This window comes from Oryctolagus cuniculus, chromosome 7, assembly GCF_964237555.1.
Source record: "Oryctolagus cuniculus chromosome 7, mOryCun1.1, whole genome shotgun sequence".
Classification (NCBI taxonomy): domain Eukaryota; kingdom Metazoa; phylum Chordata; class Mammalia; order Lagomorpha; family Leporidae; genus Oryctolagus; species Oryctolagus cuniculus.
In genome coordinates, this window is record NC_091438.1 from 38,904,874 (window position 1) to 38,927,739 (window position 22,866).

General features: G+C 43.1%; 1 long non-coding RNA gene across 1 annotated transcript in view; it reads left to right on the forward strand.

Annotated features, from left to right (window-relative positions):
- The window catches only part of LOC127493732 (uncharacterized), a 48,101-nt gene that overhangs the window by 8,736 nt on the left and 16,499 nt on the right, over positions 1–22,866 (forward strand). Inside the window, exons 2-4 of the long non-coding RNA XR_011390344.1 lie at positions 12,840–13,100; positions 16,536–16,604; positions 16,707–16,811. This is a non-coding gene — a long non-coding RNA (uncharacterized lncRNA). The remainder of the gene's footprint in view (positions 1–12,839; positions 13,101–16,535; positions 16,605–16,706; positions 16,812–22,866) is intronic.

Here is a 22,866-nt window from a genome sequence, read left to right on the forward strand (position 1 = left end):
CTTTTTAGAAAAATTCTCTTTGCTTTTTGACAGAGAGGGTCAGAGAGAACAAGAAAGGGAGAGATCTCCCTTCCTCTGTTCACTACCAAAGTGCCCAGAACAGCAAGACGGGTCCAGGTTGAAACTAGGAGCCAGAATGCAATCCAAGTCTCCCACATGAGTGGCAGAGACCCAATTCCTTGAGCCATCACTGCTGCCTCCTCGAGTCTGCATTAACAAGACACAGGAGTCAGCCACTGGGGCTGGGAATCAAACTCAGATACTCTGATGTGAGATGTGGGTGTCTTAAAGCTACACTAAATGCCTGCCCCCTCCGCAACATTTTGAAATATTCATGCACATTGTGCAGGATGTGTTCATTCAGTTAAAAATTTCCCTAGACTGTAGTGTGGTGTAAAACAGAATGGACTTGGACAGTGTAGGCTCAAATCTCAGTGTGTGATCTTGAGTGAGATTCTCATAGCTAGATAGTGTTAATTTTCTTTCTGTGAAAAGGGAATGATAATACCCAGCTAATCCTCCCAGAATTGTTTGTAAGGATTAAATGAGATAATATACCCATCATGCTCCTACTCACACAGAATAAGCCACAGTGTGTTTAAAGACCTTTAAAGAGGGTGCTCCTGGGGCCAGCACTACGGTGTAGCTGGTAAAGTCACCGCCTGCAGTGCTGGCATCCCATATGGGCGCCAGGTAGAGTCCTGGCTGCTCCACTTCCAATCCAGCTTCCTGCTATGGCCTGGGAAAGCAGTGGAAGATGGCTCAAGTACCTGGGCACCTGCACCCATGTGGAAGACCTGGAGGAGGCTCCTGGCTTCCGCTTGGCCCAGCCCCAGACGTTGGGGCCGTTTGGGGGCTGAACCAGCAGATGGAAAACTATCTATCTCTCTGTCTCTGCCTCTCTGGAACTCAGTCTTTCAAATAAACAAATAAATCTTAAATAAATAAATAAATAAATAAAGAGGGTGCTCATTTGGAACGTTAGATCTGCACCTTCCCCCCACCAATCTAATAGATATAGACAAGAAAACTGGATTTATGCAAAATAATTGTTTAAACTACCTGATACCATAAACTTTATTCTTTTTAATCTGGTTCTTTGAAAGGATGGTAAATACTTGCCTGTGAAATTGTATGGATAGATTCTTTAGAGGCTGGTGCAGGATTGACAGTTTCATACTTGTGTATTCTTGTTGTGCCTTCACGGAGTCTAAGCAGTTGGAGATTCGGTTTATGCTGCTGAGTTACACAGCACTTCTTTTCTCCACTGTATTGGGAGGTCATTCAAAGGTTGGTATTCTGTAGATGAAAGCACATGTCTTTTGCCTGGGTCAGAAGTGTCACAATAGCACAAGCATTTATTCAGCACTGATTTAGGAGAACCATTTATTTAGTGAAAACAAGCATTCATGTTCATTATGCTGAACAAAAACTAGGCTAAATGGGAACATTTCTGGCTGCCCAGGCACGCTGCTAATTGCTATGTTTGCTACATAAAATGAAATGACTCTTATAGTGACTGTTTAAAAGTAATTTGGAGCATGAATATTTGAAGCCCAGTTCATTTCACAAAGGACATTTTAAATCTTTACTTTTCATTCTTTTAGTAGTTATTTATAGATCCAGGCCCTGTGCCAATTTCTGTAATAGATGTGTCAAAGTCTGTACATTTGAAGGGTTAACAGTAAGAGCAGAAGCATACTCTACTGGTCACATGTTATAGGAGGCCCTGTTTGTTTCATTTTACAATGATGTATAAAATGGGGGTAGGGGTAGCAGTGGATAGAGGACACTGCTACTCCTATTTTACAGATAGGAAGACTGAGCTCAGAAACATGTGACCCCCCAAGTCAAACAGCAAGACCAGGGCTGTTCCCTACATCTTCTAATTCTTCTTAATTTTATAAGTATTATACACTACTATAGGGTGATGGATGATTATTGTGAAAATATTCACCTATTTAGCAAATGTCACTCATTTGGCAAACTATTTAGCAAAAGGCCCTGGGTATCTTGTATGTGCCAGGCATTGTTGAAGCATCATAGATGTGGCTGTGACTGAAGCAGAGACCCTCACTTTCTAGGATGTCCCAGGGGAGGCAAAGATAGGCTTTGCAGTAATTACCAGAAAGAAAAATAAGGCCAGCTAAGGAAGCAGAGGGTGATGGCAGTGAGGAGAGGGGAGTGGAGGCTATTTTAGATAAAATGGTTTTATCTAAAATAAATGATGAGGTGGCGCTTGAGCAGAGACCTGGGCAGTGAAGACAGCATTCATGCAGCCTTCTGGGGGAAGAGCTGAATGGGAAGCCGTGGGAGGATCCTGAAATAGAATGAAGCTTGGCTTTTTTAAAAACAGTAAGAAGACAAGTGTAACTGATTAGTGTAAGCAAGGAGCAACCAGAATCTAATTCATGTTACCCATCAGAATAACATGACCACCCGCTGAAAAATGTAACTGATGTTAGTATTTTTATTGTCCTGTAAATAGTAACTTTGGGCCCAACCTATTTTCCCTCTAACTTCTTAATTTTTAAGGGAGGTGAAATATGTATGTTTGCAATTTACATTTGAGTGGTGCTATAAAATACTTTCAAATTATTTTGTGTGACGTGGAGTTTTGAAAAATCCCATTTTCACAGGTGCGAACCCTGAGGCTCAGCATAGGTGTACTTTGCCTAAGGTTAGAGTTCGTAAATGAGGCAGAGCTAGATCCTAGGTCTACAGCCAAATTTACTACTATTTTCTCTGTACTTCCCTTATCTTTTATCTAAGCTGAATAGAAGATGACACACTAACCTCTAGAAGGCAGGAAAGACAAGAAAAAGTTGTCCAATAGATCATTCATTCATCTGGCAAATACTTACTAGGAGCCTACTTTGCGCTAGGCTGGGGGTATCAAGATGGTTAAGACAAAAGTCCTGGGGCTGCATTATGGGGTAGTGGGTAAAGCTGCAGCCTGTGATGATGGCATCCCACATGGGGGCGCTGGTTAGTGTTCCAGCTGCTTCAATTCTGATCCAGCTCCCTGCTAATGGCCTGGGAAAAGCTGCAGGCAGAAGATGGCTGAAGTGTTTGGGATCCAGCCACCAACATGAGAGACCTGAATGAAGCTCCTGGCTTCTGGCTCCTGGCTTCTGCTTGGCCTAGCATGGCTAAGGTGTGGCCATCTGGGGAGTGAACAAGTGGATGGAAGATCTCTTTCTCTCTGTTTTTCCCTCTCACTCTCTCTGTAACTCTGACTTTCAAATACATACTTTTTTTTTAAGGCAATAGTCCTGACTTCAAAGAACTCACAATGTGTGATTTAGGAGATTGATGGAAAGGAAATTATAACTCCTAAAGTAATGTATAAAGTCCCTCACTAATCCATCAACTGAACGAAATTAGCACAGAACCTGGTACACACTGGGTAATGAGATTTTTGTTATCTTACCTGTTTTCCTTTAATACTGGGCATATTAGGTAGGTGTTTGGGGGCTTTCTCAGAATCTTCTCTGGTTAAAGTCACTCAGTGATAGAGAAAGTGGGGCAGGGAGTGGAGCAAGATGGTGTCTGAGTAAGACCCTCCTGATTGTCTTCCCACAGAAACATCCATTCAAACATCTACTCCTGCACCAAGCTACCTTTGCAAGGGCTGGCGAAGCCAGAAGAGAGACCATAGTACCTGGTTTTAATATAATAAAAAAAGATGAATTGAAGGAGGCAGGAAGTTGTTGCCTGTATCACTTCTCCCCCAGCTCCAAGCAGCGCAGTGTGGAATGAGACACCAGCCTCTTGGGAGAGGGAGGAGGGAAGGAAATTAAGTCTAAAACATAGGGCCAGACCCACTACCAGGCCTGCCACAGTGAAACCCAGTGCAAGGCAAAACCTTGCACTGTTTCAAGCTAGTACCTGCAGACTGAGCCAATGGGACAGCCTTATGCAACCAAAAGACTGCCCCTAGGACCTTCCCCCCAACTTTGTAAGGCATGGCATGGGGGAAGACTCTACCCACCAGGGAGCAGGGCAGGAGGGCAACCACAGGACTAGACATTGCACAACCAGAAGATACAGCCTTATAAAGAAGGTACATATGTACACAAAATCTGTCGTTCTGTCTCAAGATCAACTCTGAGCCAAGAAGGATTCTGTTCAGTGGGAAAAGGAGGCCCCGAGAAGTGCCTTCACACTTCAGATACCTGAGGCATTTTCTGGACAACCATCCCTGAGTAGCTCAGCCCATAGAAGCCCAGAGAAGCAGACAAAGCAGCTTTGCCTATCCACTCACTTGCCTAAGGAGGGAGTCAAGCAGCTTTTCCTGAGGGACTTGGCATGTCAGGGACCCCAGGAAACAACTGGGAGGCCCTATTTATCCTCCTGTGCCAAGAAGCAGTTGGGCTGCTTGTTCTCAGAAGGTTGGCCCACTGAGCCCCTAAGAAGTAGATACTCATCTTCACCCACATATCCTTTGCCCTGGGAAGCAGTTAAGCAACCCACTGAGCAGGTTGGCCCCCTGAAGACCCTGTGAAATTCCCTGTGCAGCCTCTGGATTTTGACAGGTGTCCATCTGGGCACATTATTGTGGCTTGGCCCCTATGCATCCTTCAGACACTGAGAATTACCCAGTTTTGCACTGCATTTGTCTGTGTCCACAGGGATGGTGCTACATTCACACAATCCACAGAAATTGATGGAAGCCCCAGTCTTGTAGTCAGGGGCACTGCACTCAGGATTGTCAGTGAACCTGTACTACCTAAGGGAGCTGCATCCTAACTGGTGATGCAGTCCCATAACCCCTGCAGCCTAGACATCACCATAATTGATCACAACTGAAGAAGCTACATGGTCCCTACACCAATGCACTCACCTGTAACCATATCCAATGCAGCACATCTAACTAACACCACAGGACACATTGCCAGCAGAAATTTTTTTACTATGAAGAACACTCTATAAAATTGTTAGAAGCAACTGATCCCTGAGTTGGTGCACAAACACCACCATATGGACCCATGAAGAGGCAAGGTAAAATATCTTGAAAGGAAATAATAGCTTTCTAGCTACAGACCACAAAAAAAATGGAAATTGAGTAGTTACCAAAGAATTCAAAACAATGATTTTAAGAAAACAATGAGGTGCAAGAGAATACAGTCACTTCAATAACATTAAGGAAGACAATTCATGATTTGAGTGAGAAATTCAGAAAGAGATAAAGATTATAGAAAATAACCAATCTGAAATCTTAGGGATAAATAACTCAACAAATAAAATTGCAGTTGAGAGCCTGAGCAGCAGAGTTGAACAGGCAGAAGAAAGAATTTCTGAGTTTGAAGACAGGTCTTTTAAAATAACTCATTCAGAAAAAAAAAGAAAGAATAGGTATTGAAGAAAGTTTATGAGACTTATGGAATACCATTAAGCAAGCAAACATTGGCATTATGGTGCACCAAAAGTAGAACAGAAGGGAAAAGACATAGAAAAGCCTATTCGTTTAATTGATCATATAGATAGGATTAAATGATAAAGGGATTAAATAAATAAGATCAAGTGTCTGATAACTACAAAAGATAACATTTAAAAGGAGAGAATGTTCCAACATGGGAAGAAGTCCACAGAGTAGACTCATAGAATGACAAATGCTCTAAATATCACTCTGACCTCAGGATCAGCCCTTAAGCATTCTTGTCTAGCTGAAAAGCCCATAAGAGCATTTCGGGAATGGAGAGCCAAGACACTGAGGCAAAAACAAAAAAAGTCCTACACAAAGGAATTCTGTGAGTGAGACCCCAGGGGAAAGGAAGGGCCATCAAAGAAGGATACACTTTTCTCTGAAGGGAGGAGAGAACTTCCACTTTGCTTATGGCCCTGTCTAAATACTGATGGAGATTGTGGACTGAAAAGGCTTCAATAGCTTTGGCAGCTCATGTCAAGAGCCTCAGGTGATCACTGACATCAGACATAAAAGTGTTAATTGTTAAATTAACAGGAGTCACTGTGCATTTACTTCCCATGCAAGATGTCTGTCTTTAATGAGTTGTATTATGAGAATTAACTGTAAAACCTGTTCTCAAATAGTTTTCTATATTTGTGTGGGGGGGGGGTGAAAATTTTTGAAATTTTTACTTAGTATACAGTTGGCATTCTGTGTATAAAGTTAACTAAAAATGAATCTTAAGAATAAGATGGGAGAGGGAGGAGGAGATGGGAGGAGATGGGGGTGTGGATGGGAGGGCAGGTATGGGGGAAAGAACCACTATATTCCTAAAGTTGTACTTATGAAATTTGTACTCATTAAATGAAAGGTTTCTTGAAAAAAAAAAAAAGAAAAATAAAGAAGAAAAGAAAAGCCTATTCAATGAAATATTTGCTGAGAACTTCCCAAATCATGGGAAAGATGGAAAATTCTGAGTCCAGGAAACATAAATGACCCCTAATACATTCAATGAAAAAAGGTCTTCTTCATGATGTCTTAGATTCAAACTGGTAAAACAAAATAAGACAGATAATTCTTAAAACAGCAAGAGAAAAGTGTCAAGTCACTTACAAGGGAATCCCATTAGATTAGTGGTAGACTTTTCAGCTGAAACTGATATAAGGCAGGTAGCTAGATTTGGGCTATGAGCTGGAAGCCACAACTCCTTTATCCCATGTAATCCTGTCCACCCACCTGTTAATCAAATGACCCCTTCCCCAGGATATACTGCCCCTCACTGGGGCCTGTGGGTGGTACCATGTAACCACTCCCCTTTCCAAGCTAATAAGAAGCTCAGCAACCGGGAAGGGTGTGCTCTCTCTTCACTTGAACTCAGAGCAAGCAGGGTGCTTAAATCTCTCTCATCCTTTCCCTTCTTGGTCCACTCTTCCTGAACAATGCCCACATCATATGTGTGAGTTTTCCTCACCTTTTAAACAAACCTTATCACTTTGTGTGTTGTATTTGTGCTTGTACTTAGAGTGCTTCTCTAAGTAAGAGGCTAGAGCCTGGAATGGGAATTTAGACCCAAGCTAGCCCACAACAGATCCTCACATCTCCAGGAGAGAAGGGGGTGAAATATTCAAAGTTCCATAAGAAAAAAAATTGTCAGCAAAGGATAATATACACAGCAAAGCTACTCTTCAGAAGTGATAGAGAAATACTTTCCATGACAAGCCAGAACTGAAAGGAATTCATCACCACCAGGCTGAGCCTACAAGAAATGCTTAAGGGAGTCCTACATTAGAAATGAAATTATAATTACCATCATGAAAACATGTGAAAGGACAAATATTAGCATTACAGCAGATACACAAAAGAGAGAGTAGAAAAAAATCCAAGGAGTGGCATTTTATTTTACTTTTTTTCTAGTTTTGATTTGCAATGCATTTATAGATTTTTTTCACTTATTTTAATTAAGACTGCGATTCTGTACAATTTTTTCACTTCCTTACAATTCTGTACATTCTTTCTCTTCCTTGCACAGGGTTATGTGGCTCTCTTTTAAGATGAGTTGGTAAATATTTTATTCTTTTCTATTTGCTGATAGAACATATTTTGTTGTTATTTCTTCCTTAAATGTTTAGTAGAATTCATCAGTGAAACTATTTGGACCTTTATGTATCTCGTGGGGAAAATTTAAAAAATGAGTTTGATTTCTTAAATACACATGAGGCTAATTCAAAGTTTTTTCTTTCCACGTCAGTTTCCTGAATTTGTGATTTTGAAGAAATATGTGTTTTTCATATGAGTTGCCAAAATGTTTTTGACATAAAATTGTTTAGCATCCTTAAACAACTTAAAAACAGAGTTACCTTATGATAGGCAGTTCTACTATGGGAAATGAAATCAGTATTTCAAAGAAATATCTACAAATCCATGTTTATTTCAGCACTAATCACAATAGCCAAGATATGAAATTAACCTAAAAGATGACTGCAGAAAGATGATGTGGTGTGTGTGTATAATAGAATACTATTCAGCCATAAAAACGTTGAAGTCCTATCATTCTCAAAACAGCATGGAAGGGACAGAAATACAAATATAACATGATCTTACTCAAATGTAGACTTTAAAAAAGTTGGTCTTATAGAAGTGGAGAGTAGAACAGTGGTTAGAGGGGGATGTGGGGAAAGGATGGTGGCAGGGAGGAGAACCAACTAATACAGAATTACTGGCAGATAGCAGGGATGAGTTCTGCTGTTCTATTGCACAGTAGGGTGGATATAGTTAACAGTAAGGTATTATATTTTCAAATAGCAAGGAAAGAGTTTTTTTTTTTAATGTTTTCACCATAAAGAAATCATAAATATTTGGAGTGATGGATATGATAATTACTCTAATGTGATAATTTAATAATGTATACATGCATCAAAAAATTACATTGTACTTCATAAATAACTATGTGTATTATGTCCATCATAAAATTAATTAATTAAAAAAAGAAAATAACTCAGTGATTAATCTTACCTTGCTTAGTTCACGGGACTTTTATGATTGGCTCTTGCCTACATCCCCAGTTTCATCTCCCACCTCACCCCACTTCTCCAGGCAGCCAAACTATACCACACTTTCATGCTTTTGCATCTTTGACTAAAAGATCCCACCCCCCCCCAGCAACTATTCAGTTCAAGGATGACCTCTGTGAAACGTTCTTTCCTGTGATAGCTCTGTTTGACAGGGCAGGTCATGTTGTACTATCATTTCCCATAGTATGACTGCGCCACATAGACTGTGAGCTCCTTAGGGATAGAGATTGTTTCTTTCTTGATATTTTCCTCGGGGTTTTCCTGGATCCAAGCAAAGACAGACAGGAGTACCCAAACATCACTGAGTGACAGCGTGTGCCACACATTTAGCCAGCTTTGTTGAATTGAGTTGTAAACAAATTTGTCAAGTGGGATCTGGGGACAGTGAGCTCCTTTGTACAGTGTCAATGGTGGCAGCTGTGAAAAAGAAAAGAAAGCAGTTTCCTGGAGCCTGTCATTTCTAAATGCCATCAGTATCTACCTAATTTTCTAAGCTAGAATCTTATACTCACTTCTTATTCCTTCTTCTCCTTCACTTGCTACCCGCTCCCATCTAATCAGTCACTAAACCCTGTCAGTTCTACCTTTAATGTCCCTGGAGCCTGCTGGCACCTTGCCATTGCCAATTCTATAGTGTGGGCCCTCATTATCTCTCATCTGGAATCAATAGCACTTGACTGGTCTTCTGGCTTCCCATCTCTTTTGACCTTCATTCTCTCTCATTTATCCTCCCAGCTGCTGTCCCTGTGTGCTTTCCAAGGCAGGTCTCATTGTGTCACCATCCTGATGAAAGCATTCTAGGGCACCCCATGACCTGCAAGAAGAAACCCAAATTCCTTCGCATTCTCCATCTTGTGCCAGTTTCCCTTGCTCAGCCGCACTCCAGCCCAGTGGATAACACAGGGGTTCCTGAAATCACCACATGAGCAAGCCTTTGCCCAGAAAGTCTCTCTGCCTGGTGTGCTTCTTCTCTTCCGACCTTCAGATGAACTGCCATTCCTTTCTCAAGACCCTGCTCATCGGCTTCTTCCTCTGTCAAGGTACATGCAAGGTGAGCTTATGGAGACAGAAGGTTGACTCTTAAGGAAAGAGAATAAAATAGGGTCAGAGTTATAAGATTTGGTAAACAATCTCTAACACTGCCCTTGTTATAGTATAATTTAGTTATTTGTCTATTTACCTCTTTCTCTTGGGTTGGTTAGCTCCTGGAGGACAAGGCTTGTGTTTTGTGCTTACATCCTTATCATATAGCATATGTGATCAACCAGTTTTAAATAAATGAAATGAGAATGAGGAGGAACAAATGTTTATTGAGCACCCATTTTGATCCTATATGTTTTACACACATCATCTCATTTGATTTTATCCTCCAAACAATTTTTTGAGGTATTATTTGCTAAAAAGAAATGGGCTTAGGGAGAGTAAATGCTTTTTTCCCCCTTCAGGGTAGGGACTTGTATGGGATGGAGCTAGAGTTAAAATCTGGAGCTGTCTGCTCCAAAGCTTTCCTCTTTTGAGTGATTCTCAGAGGCAATTTTGTCGCCCTCTGTGGGCCCATTTGGCAAAATCTGGAAATGCTTTTGGTTGTCTCACCTGTGGGGTGTTGCTGGCATCCAGTGAGTACAGGTTAGATATATGCTTCCAGATATCCTACAGTGCACAGAAAAGCTCAAAACAAAGAATGATTGCACCCAATATGCCAACAGTACTGAGGTTGAATGTTTTAATCTCTTCAGGCTGCTGTAATACAGTACCATAGACTTCATACTATATAGAAATTTATTTCTCACAGTTTTGGAGGCTGGGAGGTTCAAGATCAAGGTGCCAGCAGATTCAGGGTACCTGCTGAAGGCTCACTTCCTGTCACAGGCAGCCATCTTCTCATTGTGTCTTCACCTTTTGAAGGTAAGGGAGGTCTCCGGACTCTCTTTTATTTATTTATTTATTTTTTTAAGATTTATTTTTATTTATTTGAAAGGCAGAGTTACAGAGACAAAGTGATAGGGAGAGGGAGAGAGAGAGAGAGAGAGAGAGAGAGGTCTTCCATCTGCTGGTTCACTTCCCAAATGGCTACAATGGCTGGGAGTTGGCCAGGCAGAAGCCAGGAGCCAGGGATTCTTCCGGGTCTCCCACTTGGGTGCAGAGGCCCAAGGACTTGGGCTATCTTCCACTGCTTTCCCAGGCACCTGGATTGGAAGTGGAACAGCTGGGACTTGAACCAATGCCCATATGGGATGCTGACATTGCAGGTGGTAGTTTAACTGTTGTTCCACAACATTGGCCCCAAGAGTGTCTTTCATAAAGGCACTAATGCTCTTCATGAGGGCTCCACCTTCATGACTCCCCAAAGGCCTCACCTTCTACCTCAGAGTTAGAGTCCAACATAGGAATTTGGCGAGAACACATTCAATCTATTGCCTTGTGAAACCCTGTTTCATATCAAGTAGACTCTAATGAAAAGCAAGCAAGCAAACAAAATAAATGCTTGCATCACCCCAGGGGGAGTCAGACTGGGCTGAAAAGAAGCTTAGGGGCTTGAAGCCACTCATGAGTCTTCAGCATTGGTTGGGGAAAAAAACTGTCCCAGTTCCTGACTTAACCTCCAGTTTTGCTTCTTTCTCTGCTGCATCCACTCAGTCTTTCTTCTTTCCATCTTTCTTTTCCTCAGTCATCTCTAATTTAGCTTGAAGGAGGAAGCCCAGAAAGCTTCAACATTTTCAACCCTCTGCTCTAATTAGAAGGCAGAGTCAGTATGTAAGACGCTACAGGTTTTAAATTGACAACATCTCTAGAATCTGGGATCTAGGCCAAAAATGTCACCCTCTGAAACTGACAACAAGAAATGGGCGAGATTGATCATTGTGAAAATCTCTCAGGAAGTAACCCACCTAAGGAATTCTGGCTAAGTGCGCTGCTGATAGACTTAGCTGTTTTCCCAGTCAGGGTCCAAGAATGCCTTCCCGCGAAGGAAAGCATTTAAAATGCAATTTGTGCGAGACAAACTGTAATCTAGCAAATTATAAACTGTTGTCCTGGGGAAGTGTTCTAATGGGGGAAGCTTTTAATGACTCCTAAGTGTAACTGCCTGTGATTATCAGGGATGCTTTGTGTTTCTGTTTCAGCATAATAAACCCTAGGAGGAAGGAACTGGTTTGTTTTATTGGTGTCTCTGGTAAGAGGAGCACAGATGAGTGTCTTAGCTATAGAAGGGTGGGGATTACTGGTGGTGGCAGGGGGGGCAGCGAATACTCACAGAGGCACTGTCTTTGGTAAAGCGATTCTTAATCAGGAGCCCAGGAACCTGGCAGCCCGTATGTGTGCGTGTATGTGCATGTGTGTGTGTGTGTGAATTTTTTTTCTCTGTGGAAAAATGGCTGTAGCATTTATCAAAGGGGTCCTTGATGTACAAAAAAATGAAGGCCCTGGCTCTGGTGTTTGGACACAGTTACTGGGGAATGAAATAGAACAAGAGCACTGAGGACAGGCAGGGGAAGTGAGGAGAGATGGGGTTTCTTTGCAGAGCCCAGAGATAGTGGCTAAGCACACACACGGCTCCTTTATGCATGTGGATTTTCTCACGAAAATTGGGGGCACGGCTTGCAGTGGAAAGATGAGCTGTGAGCAGATGTCAAGGCAGAACAGAAATCTATCCTGAGGGAGGCTGGAACAAAGCAGAAAGTGTGGTAAGAGGACTTAGGAGAATGCAGGCAGACGTGTGTGTGTGTTTGTATGTGTGTGTGTGGTGTCTATGTGTTTTGTGTAGGGGGTTTGAGTGTGTGGTGTGTGATGTGTTGTATGTGGTGTGTGGTTGATTGTGTGATTGTGTATGTGTGGTGTCTATGTGTTGTGTGTAGGGGGTTTGAGTGTGTGGTGTGTGACAATGTGTATGTGGTGTGTGATGTGTTATATGTGGTGTGTATGGGGTCGATTGTGTGATTGTGCGTGTGGTGTGTGTATGTGGTATGTACATGGTGTGTGCTGTGTGGTTGTGTGGTGTGTGTGTGTGCATGTGTGCATATTGCATTGTTCCACATACATCAACATCAGTCCTGAAGTTTAGATTCCATGGATGCCCCAGGTTAGCTGATAGTCACCACTAACGAATTGATTCTGGGAGACTGACGTCTAGGGCAGCAACCAGGCAATCCAGATGGGATCCTTTTTAGGTGCTTTTCTGTTGCACATTACAGAAATTAACTCTAGTTAAAGGACTTATTTCAGGAAAACTGGGGAGCACATACATTCCAAAGGAGGAGCTGAACGGAGAATCCTGGGGAAGCAAGAAATTGGCAGTGTGGGGACTTCCGCGGTGGCTGACCAGCGCCAGTGACCTCCGATGGCTGCATTTCCATGTTTAGACTCTCAGTTTCCAAGACAGAAGGCAACTGTTGGCCCCAGAGAAGAGGAAATCATGAGCCAACCCCTGAGGTGCTGGTGACATAAGTCATTGTCATCACAGTCAGTCCTCCGTAGCCGCGGGATCTGCATCACACATTCAACCACCGGCGGATCAGAAGTATTCTAGGAAGAGCTGCCTCTGCCCTGAACACGTGCAGGCTTGCTTCCCGTCATCATTTCCTGAACAAGATGTTGTAACAATAGCATCTGGATTGCGTTAGGTATGGTGAGGGATTTAGTGATGATTTCCAGTATGTGGGAGGATGTGCCTGGGCTTTGTGTGGCCAGTGCCCTGGCCGTATGGAGGGACAACACATCAGTGTAGAGTAGGAGTCCCCGTCTTGAAAACAGTGGAAGGCCAGTACCCAAGACTTTGGATTGCCTGAGAGCACTGCATGCTCTCAACTCAAATTCTTAATTTCTTACTATTTTAAAAACAACCAAACAGGGGCAGGCTTTTGACACAGGTTTTTAAAATGCTGCTTGAGATGCCTGCATCCCATATTGGAGTGCCTGGGTCTGAGCCTTCGCTCTGCTCTTGTTGCCAGCTTCCTGCTAATGCACACCCGGGAGGGCAGCAGATGATGGCTCAAGTGTTTGGGTCCCTGCCACCCTCCTTGGAGACCTGGATTTAGTTCTGGGCTCCTGGCTTCACCTGTTGCAGCAACTGGTGGGTGAACCAGTAGATGCAGAATCTCTGTCTGGGTCACTCTCTCTCTCTCTCTCTGCCTTTCAAATAAATAAAAACTAATAAGTAGAAAAAGAAAAAAGAAACCCTGATAAGCAAGGTTGAAGTGGAGAGGAGAGGAGGACCTTTGAGGCAAAGGGAACAAAAAGCGTGGTGGCCCTCAGGTGGTAGGAACTGGGCATCCTGGAAACAGAGGGCTGGGATTCCTCTCCCTTGAGGTTAGAGAGTGATCTGCAAGAGCAGGTGGTAGTGGAACAGCATCACACTGGCTTGCTCACCCCACATGACCCCAGGACCACTGTGGGAAGTGCCGGGGTTTTGGGTTCGGTTGCTTTGTTTTTCTACTTGCATTACAAATCCACTGTGGAGATTTAAGCAGATAGAAATTACATTTTCAAAACACACTGCAGCCGCTCAGTGGAGCACGGATCAGGAGGTTATTGCAATGACCCTCCAGATGGAGATGACAGGATGGTGGCTTGAATCAGATTGCTGGGAAGTGGGTGGATTCAGCACGCGTTTTTGTAGTTTGCAGACAACTGGATTTGGTGTGAGGGAGGAGAAAAGGGGAATCCGAAGGGACTCCTAGATGTAAGATAATGTCCTTCATGGAACTGCAAAGACGGAGGGAAGGAAGAGAGTTGGGGAGGAAGACAGCTTGGAAGCAGTCTGTCAAGTTTGAGATGGTAGAGGTCTTGGTGTGGAAGTGCAATGGGTGCAAATCTGGGAGCCATCAGATTACAGATGTCGCTGCTTAAAACCAAAGGCCTGGGTCAGTTTGCTTGGGAAGGCACCTAAGACTGAGCTCTGGGCACCCCAACATGAGGAAATCCAGCTGGCCCTCCATGACCAGGAAGACTGGGTACTGTGCAGTTAGGTCAAAGAAATGCCATCTTACTTTTTTAAATTGTGGGCTCTTATTTCATAGTTCTTGGCATACAGAAATATGTGATTTCCATATCTGATATTTATTTTGGACATCTACATCTTGTTCATGAATATCCTCTCAGGTTCAACTAGTAAATATCACACCTTTTGCAGTTCCAGACTTTTCCTTGCTTAAATCCTTGGCAAAAACATTTTTGGCTTCTCTTTCTGTGTATTTGAAGGGCTGGCAGGAATTCACTGCTAACTGGGTCTGGAAGGAAGGCCAAGTCTGCCAATAAGTCTCTCTTTGGGCCTGTAAATATTTATGTAAGGTTTGTTAACTGTATTAAGTGGCTATGGATAGACCAGGTGCTTATAGGCAACCCTAATCAACCACATGCAGTGAATCCACTTTGTGGATTATTTGAAATAAAATTTTAATTTTGGATAATGTTAAATTAAAACCTGTCCAAGCTCTGTTTTGGCATTTTGCATATTTCAAGGATGGCTTTTTAAATTAGCATTTAGCATATGAATTTTTAAATTTATTTTTTAAAGATTTATTTTTATTTATTTGAAAGGCAGAGTTATGAGAGAGAGAGAGAGAGAGAGAGAGAGAGAGAGAGATCTTCTATCTGCTGGTTCACTCCCCAGATATTCACAATGGCCGGGGCTGGGCCAGGCCTAAGCCAGGAGCCAGGAGCTTCCTCTGGGTCTCCCACATGGGTGAAGGGGCCCAAGCTTTTGGACTGCCCTCTGCTGCTTTCCCAGGGACATTAGCAGGGAGCTAGGCCGGAAGTGGAGCAGCCGTTACTCAAATCAGCGTCCATATGGGAAGCTGGTGTCACAGGCTGAGGCTTAAGCAGCTACGCCACAAGGCGGGCCCAGTACAGCTCCTTCTAATATAGCTAAGTAGCTGTAATGATCTGTTAGTCCCCCTGAGAATTCTAACTTTATTTTTTGAGTAAAAACAAATTTTTCTCTTTTGTTAACCCAAACAATATGCTTATTATAGAAAAACAGAAACAAATTTTTTAAAAAGGAACTTTGGAACACAACAATCCTAACTCCACAGTCCAGAGATCACCACTGTTAATACTTTATAGAGAATATCCTTCCAGATCATTCTATACAGACTGTGTCATTTGGAACCACACTGTTCATTTAATTTAAAATAAACTTTAAAAACCTTGGCAATACTTTATGAATACAGTTCAATAATAACTATTCTCCAGCACTTTCTTCCAAGAATTTCACAATATGAATGCACTAAGTTTTTTATTTGTCTTTCAGTGTTTTCATTGTTTCTGTTTTTTGTTTTATTTTTGTGTTCTGCAAATATATGAATAAATAGAATAGGAGCTCTGTTTGGATTTTAAATAAGTAAATAAATTTGAAAACCTTTTAAAAATATTTAAGGAGATGGAAATGCTAACTAAGCTGATTTGGTTATCACGCCTTGAATACATGTGTCACATTATCACACAGTAACCCATAAACAAGCACAATAAAAACAATAACAAAAATATTTTTTAAAAATCCTTGTCAAGTCAGTAGTGAAAATGCCACCTTGCCAATGGCTTAATTTGATTTCTGTGATTGCTAGTGAGGTTGTCTATTGTCCTATTGTCAGTGACCATTTCATTTCTTATTTTATGACATGCTTTCCCACATCCTATCTTCAATTTTCTCTGGAGGTTCTTGTCATGGATCTTAAGATCAGTCTCTTTATATATAGGACACTGATCCTGTGTGTCTGAAATATTGTTCCTACTCTACACTGGCCTTCTATTTTTTGACCCGAAGAGGTGAAAAATCATATGTAATCAAGCTTAGTTTTTCTTTTTATGATTTATATATTTATTTTGATTTATATGTTTTTATGATTTAAATGCTTTTAGAAAGCATTCTCCACCTCAAGATGATAAAAAATCACCTGTGTATTTTTCTATTGTTTAGGTTTTCTTTTACATTTAAATCTTTACGGATTTTATTTAGTGTGATACAAAAAGGATGGATTTAATTTTACTTATTACAAATGGCTTGCTCTTCAAAAGTCAATCTCTTTTACTCTTTTAAATTTCCCCAATTGTATTTGCAGATCAGTCACATAGGAAAGTGTGGATCACAAGTTGCACACTGGAGGCCCATAGCCATATCTGGCCTATGAGTATGTTGTGCTATTCAAATAATTTTTGAATTGGTATTTGCATATAAAAATCAGGAAGTTTTATACACAAATCTGGTTTTACAAATTCTCTTGACATTTCAGGCTATCTGGCAGCTCTGGGTTCACAGTCCTGCTTGCTGACAACACGCCACAGCTGGAAGCAACTTAAGCAGAAGTGGCTTCTGATAACGAGGGGCCGTCCCCACTGTATGCTTCCCTTTGGTGTTTGCCCAGTCCCTGGGGGCACTGAATTTTCACTACCGCTGTTAAGTTCTGCGCATTTATTTTGCAGTTGGACACATTATGAGAACTCTCTAATTAGTATTAAGTATTTAGTAGTTAATTTTTTTGGGTTTTCAAGTAATTATGTCATCATGTAAAAAGTTGTAATATTGTCTTGTCCAATATGTCTTCTTTCTAATTCCTTTTTCTTGCCTTATTACACTTGGAAAACACCTGCTAATCATTTTGAGTAACGATCATGATGGCAGGCATCTTCACAGTGGCAGACACTGGGGCTGGCATTATGGCGGTGTGTGTAAAGCTGGCATCCCACATGGTGCTGGCTCATGTTCTGGCCGCTCCACTTCCAATCTTGCTCCCTGCTAATGGCCTGGGAAAGCAGTGGAAGATGGCCCAGGTGTTTGGGCCCCTGCCACCCACATGGGAGACTTGGAGGACACTCCTGGCTCCTGGGTTTGGCCTTGCCCAGCGCTGGCCATTGCAGGCATCTGGAATGGAAGATCTCTCTTTCTGTCTGTGCCTCTCTTTCTGTAACTATGACTTTTAAGATGAATAAATAAATAATTAAAAAATGGCAGGAATCTTTACACTATACTTGACTTTAATGGGAATGCACTGTCATGTTTAACATTTAATTATTAAATATACATTATTTATTGCCAAAGAAATGTATCTTTATAGGTCACTGATATTTTGACTTTTTATTAATACCAGTAATATGTACTGAATTTGATTAAAATCAAATGACTTTTTTTTTTAAAGATTTTTGTTTATTTGACAGGTAGAGTTACAGACAATGAGAGAGAGAGAGAAAGGTCTTCCTTCCGTTGGTTCACTCCGCAAATGGCCGCCACAGCTGGAGCTACGCCGATCCAAAGCCAGGAGCCAGGTACTTCCTCCTGGTCTCCCACACGGGTGCAGGAGCCCGAGAACTTGGGCCATCCTCTACTGTCTTCCTGGGCCACAGCAGAGAGCTGGACTGGAAGAGGAGCAACAGGGACTGGAACCCAGTGCCCATATGGGATGCTGGCCCCGCAGGCGGAGGATTAACCTAGTGAGCCACCACGTCGGCCCCATCAAATGACTTTTCAATATCTATTGATATTATGATTTTTGTCTAAATGTTAAGCATTTTTTTCTAATGTTGAACCATGTATATATTTTTATATAAATCCTAACAATACCAAATGATATTCTTCTTAATCTAATTTGCCTTTCAAATAACAGCTACAAAACTTGCATCCATTTTCATAAATGATTTAAGTTTCCTCTCTCCTTTAGTTTTTGTCCCTTTTTTTCTTAAGATGTACTTAAACTAAAATTCTTATTGCTGCTCAATGTGTTAACTGTTATATTCTTTAGTTCTTTAAAAAGTTTGTTGTAATTTATATATTTTGATGGTTAATTTCATGCATCTGGTGCTGGCACTGTGTTGGAGCAGGTTAAGCCACCACTTGTGATGCTGGCATACCCTATTGGAGGGCCAGTTTGAGTCCTGGCTGCTCTGCTTCCAGTCCAGCTTCCTGCTAATGCACCTGGGAGGTAGTAGAATATGGCCCAGACACTTGGGTCCCTGACACTCATGTCAGACATCAGCAAGGAATTCCTGTCTCCTGGTTTAGGCCTGGCTCAACCCTGGATATTGTGGGCATTTGGGGAGTGAACCAGCAGTTGGAAGATCTCTCTGTTACCCTATCTTTCAAATAAATAAATTATTAATTGTGTCCGTGTGTACGTGTGTGTGTGTGTGTGTGTGTGTGTATGAATCAACCTGAATGGGCTAAGTTGGCTTAGCCCAGGTGTCTGGCAACACATTATTTCCAAGCAAGTCTGTGAGGGTGTTTCTAGAGGCAATTAGAACTTCATCAGTGGACTGAGCAAAGTTCTCCTGGCAATGTGGGAAGTCACTATCCAATCTACTGAGGGTCCTAATAGAACAAAAAGGTGGAGAAAGGGTGGCCTTGCATCTCCTCTATGTCTGGGGCACTCATCTTCTCCTGCCCTTGGTCCTCAGCTCTTGCTTCGCTGGCATGTGAAGTGAGTCAGGGATTATGGCCTGGCTACCCTGCTTCTCAGGCCTTTGGGCTAAGACTGGAACCACACCACTGGCCTCCTTGGACCCTCAGCCTGCAGAAGCTCTGTGATGCTGTAAGCCAATCCCTCTAATAAACCTCTTCCTGTAGATCTCTCTATACGCTATTGGCTCCATGTCTCTGGAGAACCATGACTAATACACACTATTTATTTTATATTTGAACTGTAAAATAGTTTTATGTGAAACATACACACACACAATGTGTAACATGCATTTGTACAGTTTCAAGGATAATAATAAAACCAACACCCACAAAGTCACCACCCAGATTAAGACATAGAAAATCACCAGTAACTTGGAGCTGTTTCCAAATGCATCCCTCTCCTTCATCTCCAAGAGAAACCACCATCCTGAACTTTGTGTTAATAAGCTCTCGCTTTTTGCTTATAGCATTTCCTCATGGCTGTGTATCCTTGAATGGCTTGCTTTTGATCTTTAGGTATGCACGGAGAATCACACATGTCTGTATTTTTGTGATACTTCTTTTGCCTGTGGTTATGAGTGTTATTCACCCAGGTTGACACCGGTAGCTGGGGTACACTCGCTTTCATGGTTGTATCGTTTCCCATTACACAAATTTATCATCTGTTCTGTTATTGAGTGGCACTTTTGCATTTAAGGTTGCAGAGGAGAAATCTGCTTTTCCTCAGTGCAAATAGCCTGTTTTATTTTGTTTTCCACCTGGATAGTTATGGGCCTTTTATCCTTATCTTTGACATTCAATGTTTGCTAGAACAAATCCGGATGGATCAGATTTTATTAAATTTGCCTCCTAGCGGCCCCTTTATTTCTGTACCTGGTCATTTTTCTCCACGTTCTCATCCTTAGCAGGGAAGGGCTGTGGCGGGCCAGCCGAGGAACGGGTGGGTGTTGTCACAGAGACCCAGTCCCTCTGGAAGTCGTTCCGTCTCTGCACGGGAAGCAAACTTGCGTTTTCTTGACCTTACCCCCCTTAGAAGTCTGGCACATGAGGGCTGAGAAGAGGGGTGACCCCTCTGAGTATCTGGCCTCACCCTCAGCTGAAGCCCGCAGCGGCAGCAGCACCCTTCCGTCCTCAGCAGTAGCTCTGTGCCACCAACAAGCCTGGAGCAGACACGGCCTGTCCCCTTCTCATAGCAGTGCTGGTGTCTGAGTTTGGCCCCGCCCTTCCCATGGTGACAGACAGTCTTACTTGGCTCTGGTCCCTGTCACACTGAGGTTGGAGTTGTTTGTCCTCTTCTGTTCCGTGGCTCATTGCAGCCGGGGAACCTCGGGGAGCACGTGTGAAATGCATCAGCTCAGGTCATCATTGTGGACTGGAAATGCTGCCTCTTTGACCCGTAGTGACTCTCAGATTGCAAAGCTGGCCTTTTGCGCATTAGTGATGTGTCCCAGAGCCGGGTGAGGAGAGCAGAGATGGACAGAGTTGAGAGGCAGCTGCTATTTTCCAGTCCCTAGCTTGAGAAAATCCCCGGCTATTCAGCAGGTTACAAGAGAGACTGCAAGAGTGCCACCTGGGATTGATAGTCACCTGGGGACAGGCATTTGTTTCTAATGTCAAGTAAGACAGCCTTTCCCTCTTAGCCTTTGGACACCAGAAAGCAAGGCCGGCCATGTAAAGGGGGAAATAAGTTGAATCGGAGGTTGGACAGTGTCCTCAATACCCTTCCCTTCCGGAAATTTCTTTTGATGTTAAGGAGCGTCTGTCTCTCTAGCTCTGGAGTCCTGAGCCCTGTGCCTACGTGTTCAATATCACCCTGAGCTTTTCATCAGTGTTTGAAGGATGGGGCTGTCTTTTGATGGCACGCATACTTTTTTATTGTCTCGAGGGCCTAACGAATCAGGGCTGCCGTCCCTTTAACAAGATCTGTGGTTAATTCCCCTCTCGGGGTGCGAAGCGCCCTAAATACTCAGCATGCAGGGAAGATGCCCCCCCCCCCTTTCTCCTCTGAGAAACAAGTGGGATTAGCAAATTGTGACTTTGCTTATTGTTCTTAAATAAATTGTATTAAAATGTACAGGCACCTTTCCAAAAGAAGATAAATTATGCATATTCCAAGAAGGGAAGCAAAGACAGTGATTTTGAAATCCCTCTGAGACGGGTCTTTTTGTTCTTCGCTGGCTGCACAATGCATCTCTCCAGGCAGACCTGTCTTCTCGGTGAGTCTCGGTGTCAGTGAGTTCTGATCAGGAATTTCGAGCTCATCGTCCCCATTACTGGGAGAAAGCCAAGGATCAGCACTTTCCCTTTGAGAGTTTGCTGGTTGTGCCTTTGGGGCCTGGTTGTGGCCGGCGTGTCTTCTGCCTTGCTTGGGACAGGGTACGGCAGGAAAGGTGGTCTCAGATTCCTCACTCACTTGAAAACTGTATCTTCAGCCAAGATGGAGAAAGTGCACAAATTACAGTCAAGCGTTTCTTGGACTTTGCTGTTTAGAGGAAAAAGGGGACAGCAAAAAAACTCTTCGGCTCTTTTGAGCCTGGTGGAATCTTGTCACACTCATCCCTTTGCTCCCAACGCCACCCATGGGTGCCAGCCTGAGGAGGATGTGTCTGATCGGATAATGTCCAACCGACGTTCTTTGTCAAACCTTCTGATCACAGTGAGACGCAGATGAGTCAAGAGAACTTGACTTCCACGTCCTCTTCCTCGTTGCCTGCACGCCTAGGCCTGGATCAGACACTGCCCATGCCACGCTGGCTGTGTGCACACGGCAGCATTGTTCAGCCGTCCCTGAGGCAAAGCCCTGAGGACTGCCGGGGCCTGTGGGGCAGGGGAGAGCTGGTGTGGCCAGGAGGGAGCTGGTTTGACTCCTTTTTATAGCTTCCTATCCAGGAAGCCTGGATAGGCCAACTCAGCCAGCATAATCTTAGCCACTAACCATGTCTCAGTGTTCTCTCTGTAAGGTAGCTTTAGAATGTACTTCCTAAAGATATTATTAGCAGTAAATGAGCTAAAGTGGTCAGGACAGTGTCAGGCCCAGAAAGTGCTTGATTGATACTAATCATTCATATTATTATTATTATTATTATTATTTCTCCCTATTCTTTATAGAAATGTTTAAAAAACCAAACAACTTGATTTCTCACTGAAAATGAACTTTAAGGAAATTCCCGATGTTTATTTCCTCGAGAGGCAGAGAAAAGGCGTTGGCATGTGCTGGTGCACTCCCAAGGTGCCCACAATGGCTGGGACCCGGCCAGGCCAAAGAGGGACCTAGAACTCAATCCAGGTCTCCCCAGTGGGTGTCAGGAATCCAGTTACTTAAACCAGTACCGCCGCCCTCCTCCGGGGTCAGGAGCCGGGCAAGCTAGCTCTCCAACACGGGGCGCAGGTGTCTCAATGGCCAGGCTAAGCGCCTGCCCCGAGAGGAGCCTGGAGCAGACAATTCGCAGGTGTCTTACACATGGTACCTGTTTTCTTGGCTGGCACACCCAGGGCCTCCTATACTTTACGTACGGTGGATGCTACTCAGAAAGGCTCTTAATCTCAGCCGATTCCCACGAGAAGCAGCGCTGCTACTCCGCGCTGTGGCAGTGGATCTTGGCTCCATCACCAGTTCTTCCCAAGAGACCCCTGAAATACTGGTTTTATAGCAAAGACGCCTCCCAGCAAGAGCGACTATAAAAGGAACTCTTTCTCCTATTGACTTGTATAATAAAATCAGAGATATGATCTCATGGAAAGAAATCTCCCAATTGATTTGACAAAAATGCTTATTTAAGGAACGAGCCGACGACGACGACGGCGGGGCTTGCTTTGTTCCAGCCAAAGGGAACGGGCGAGGCCGCCTCTTTCTGCGGGTCGCAGACTTAGGAGAGGACCTCCGCGCCAGGAAGGAGCCGCGAACGCGGACCCGGGCCGGCCAGGTCTGCTCAACGCAAACAGTGTTTTTTTTTTTTTTTTTTTTTTTTTGTAACCTTTAAAAAAGAGCAGTTGGTTCTTTC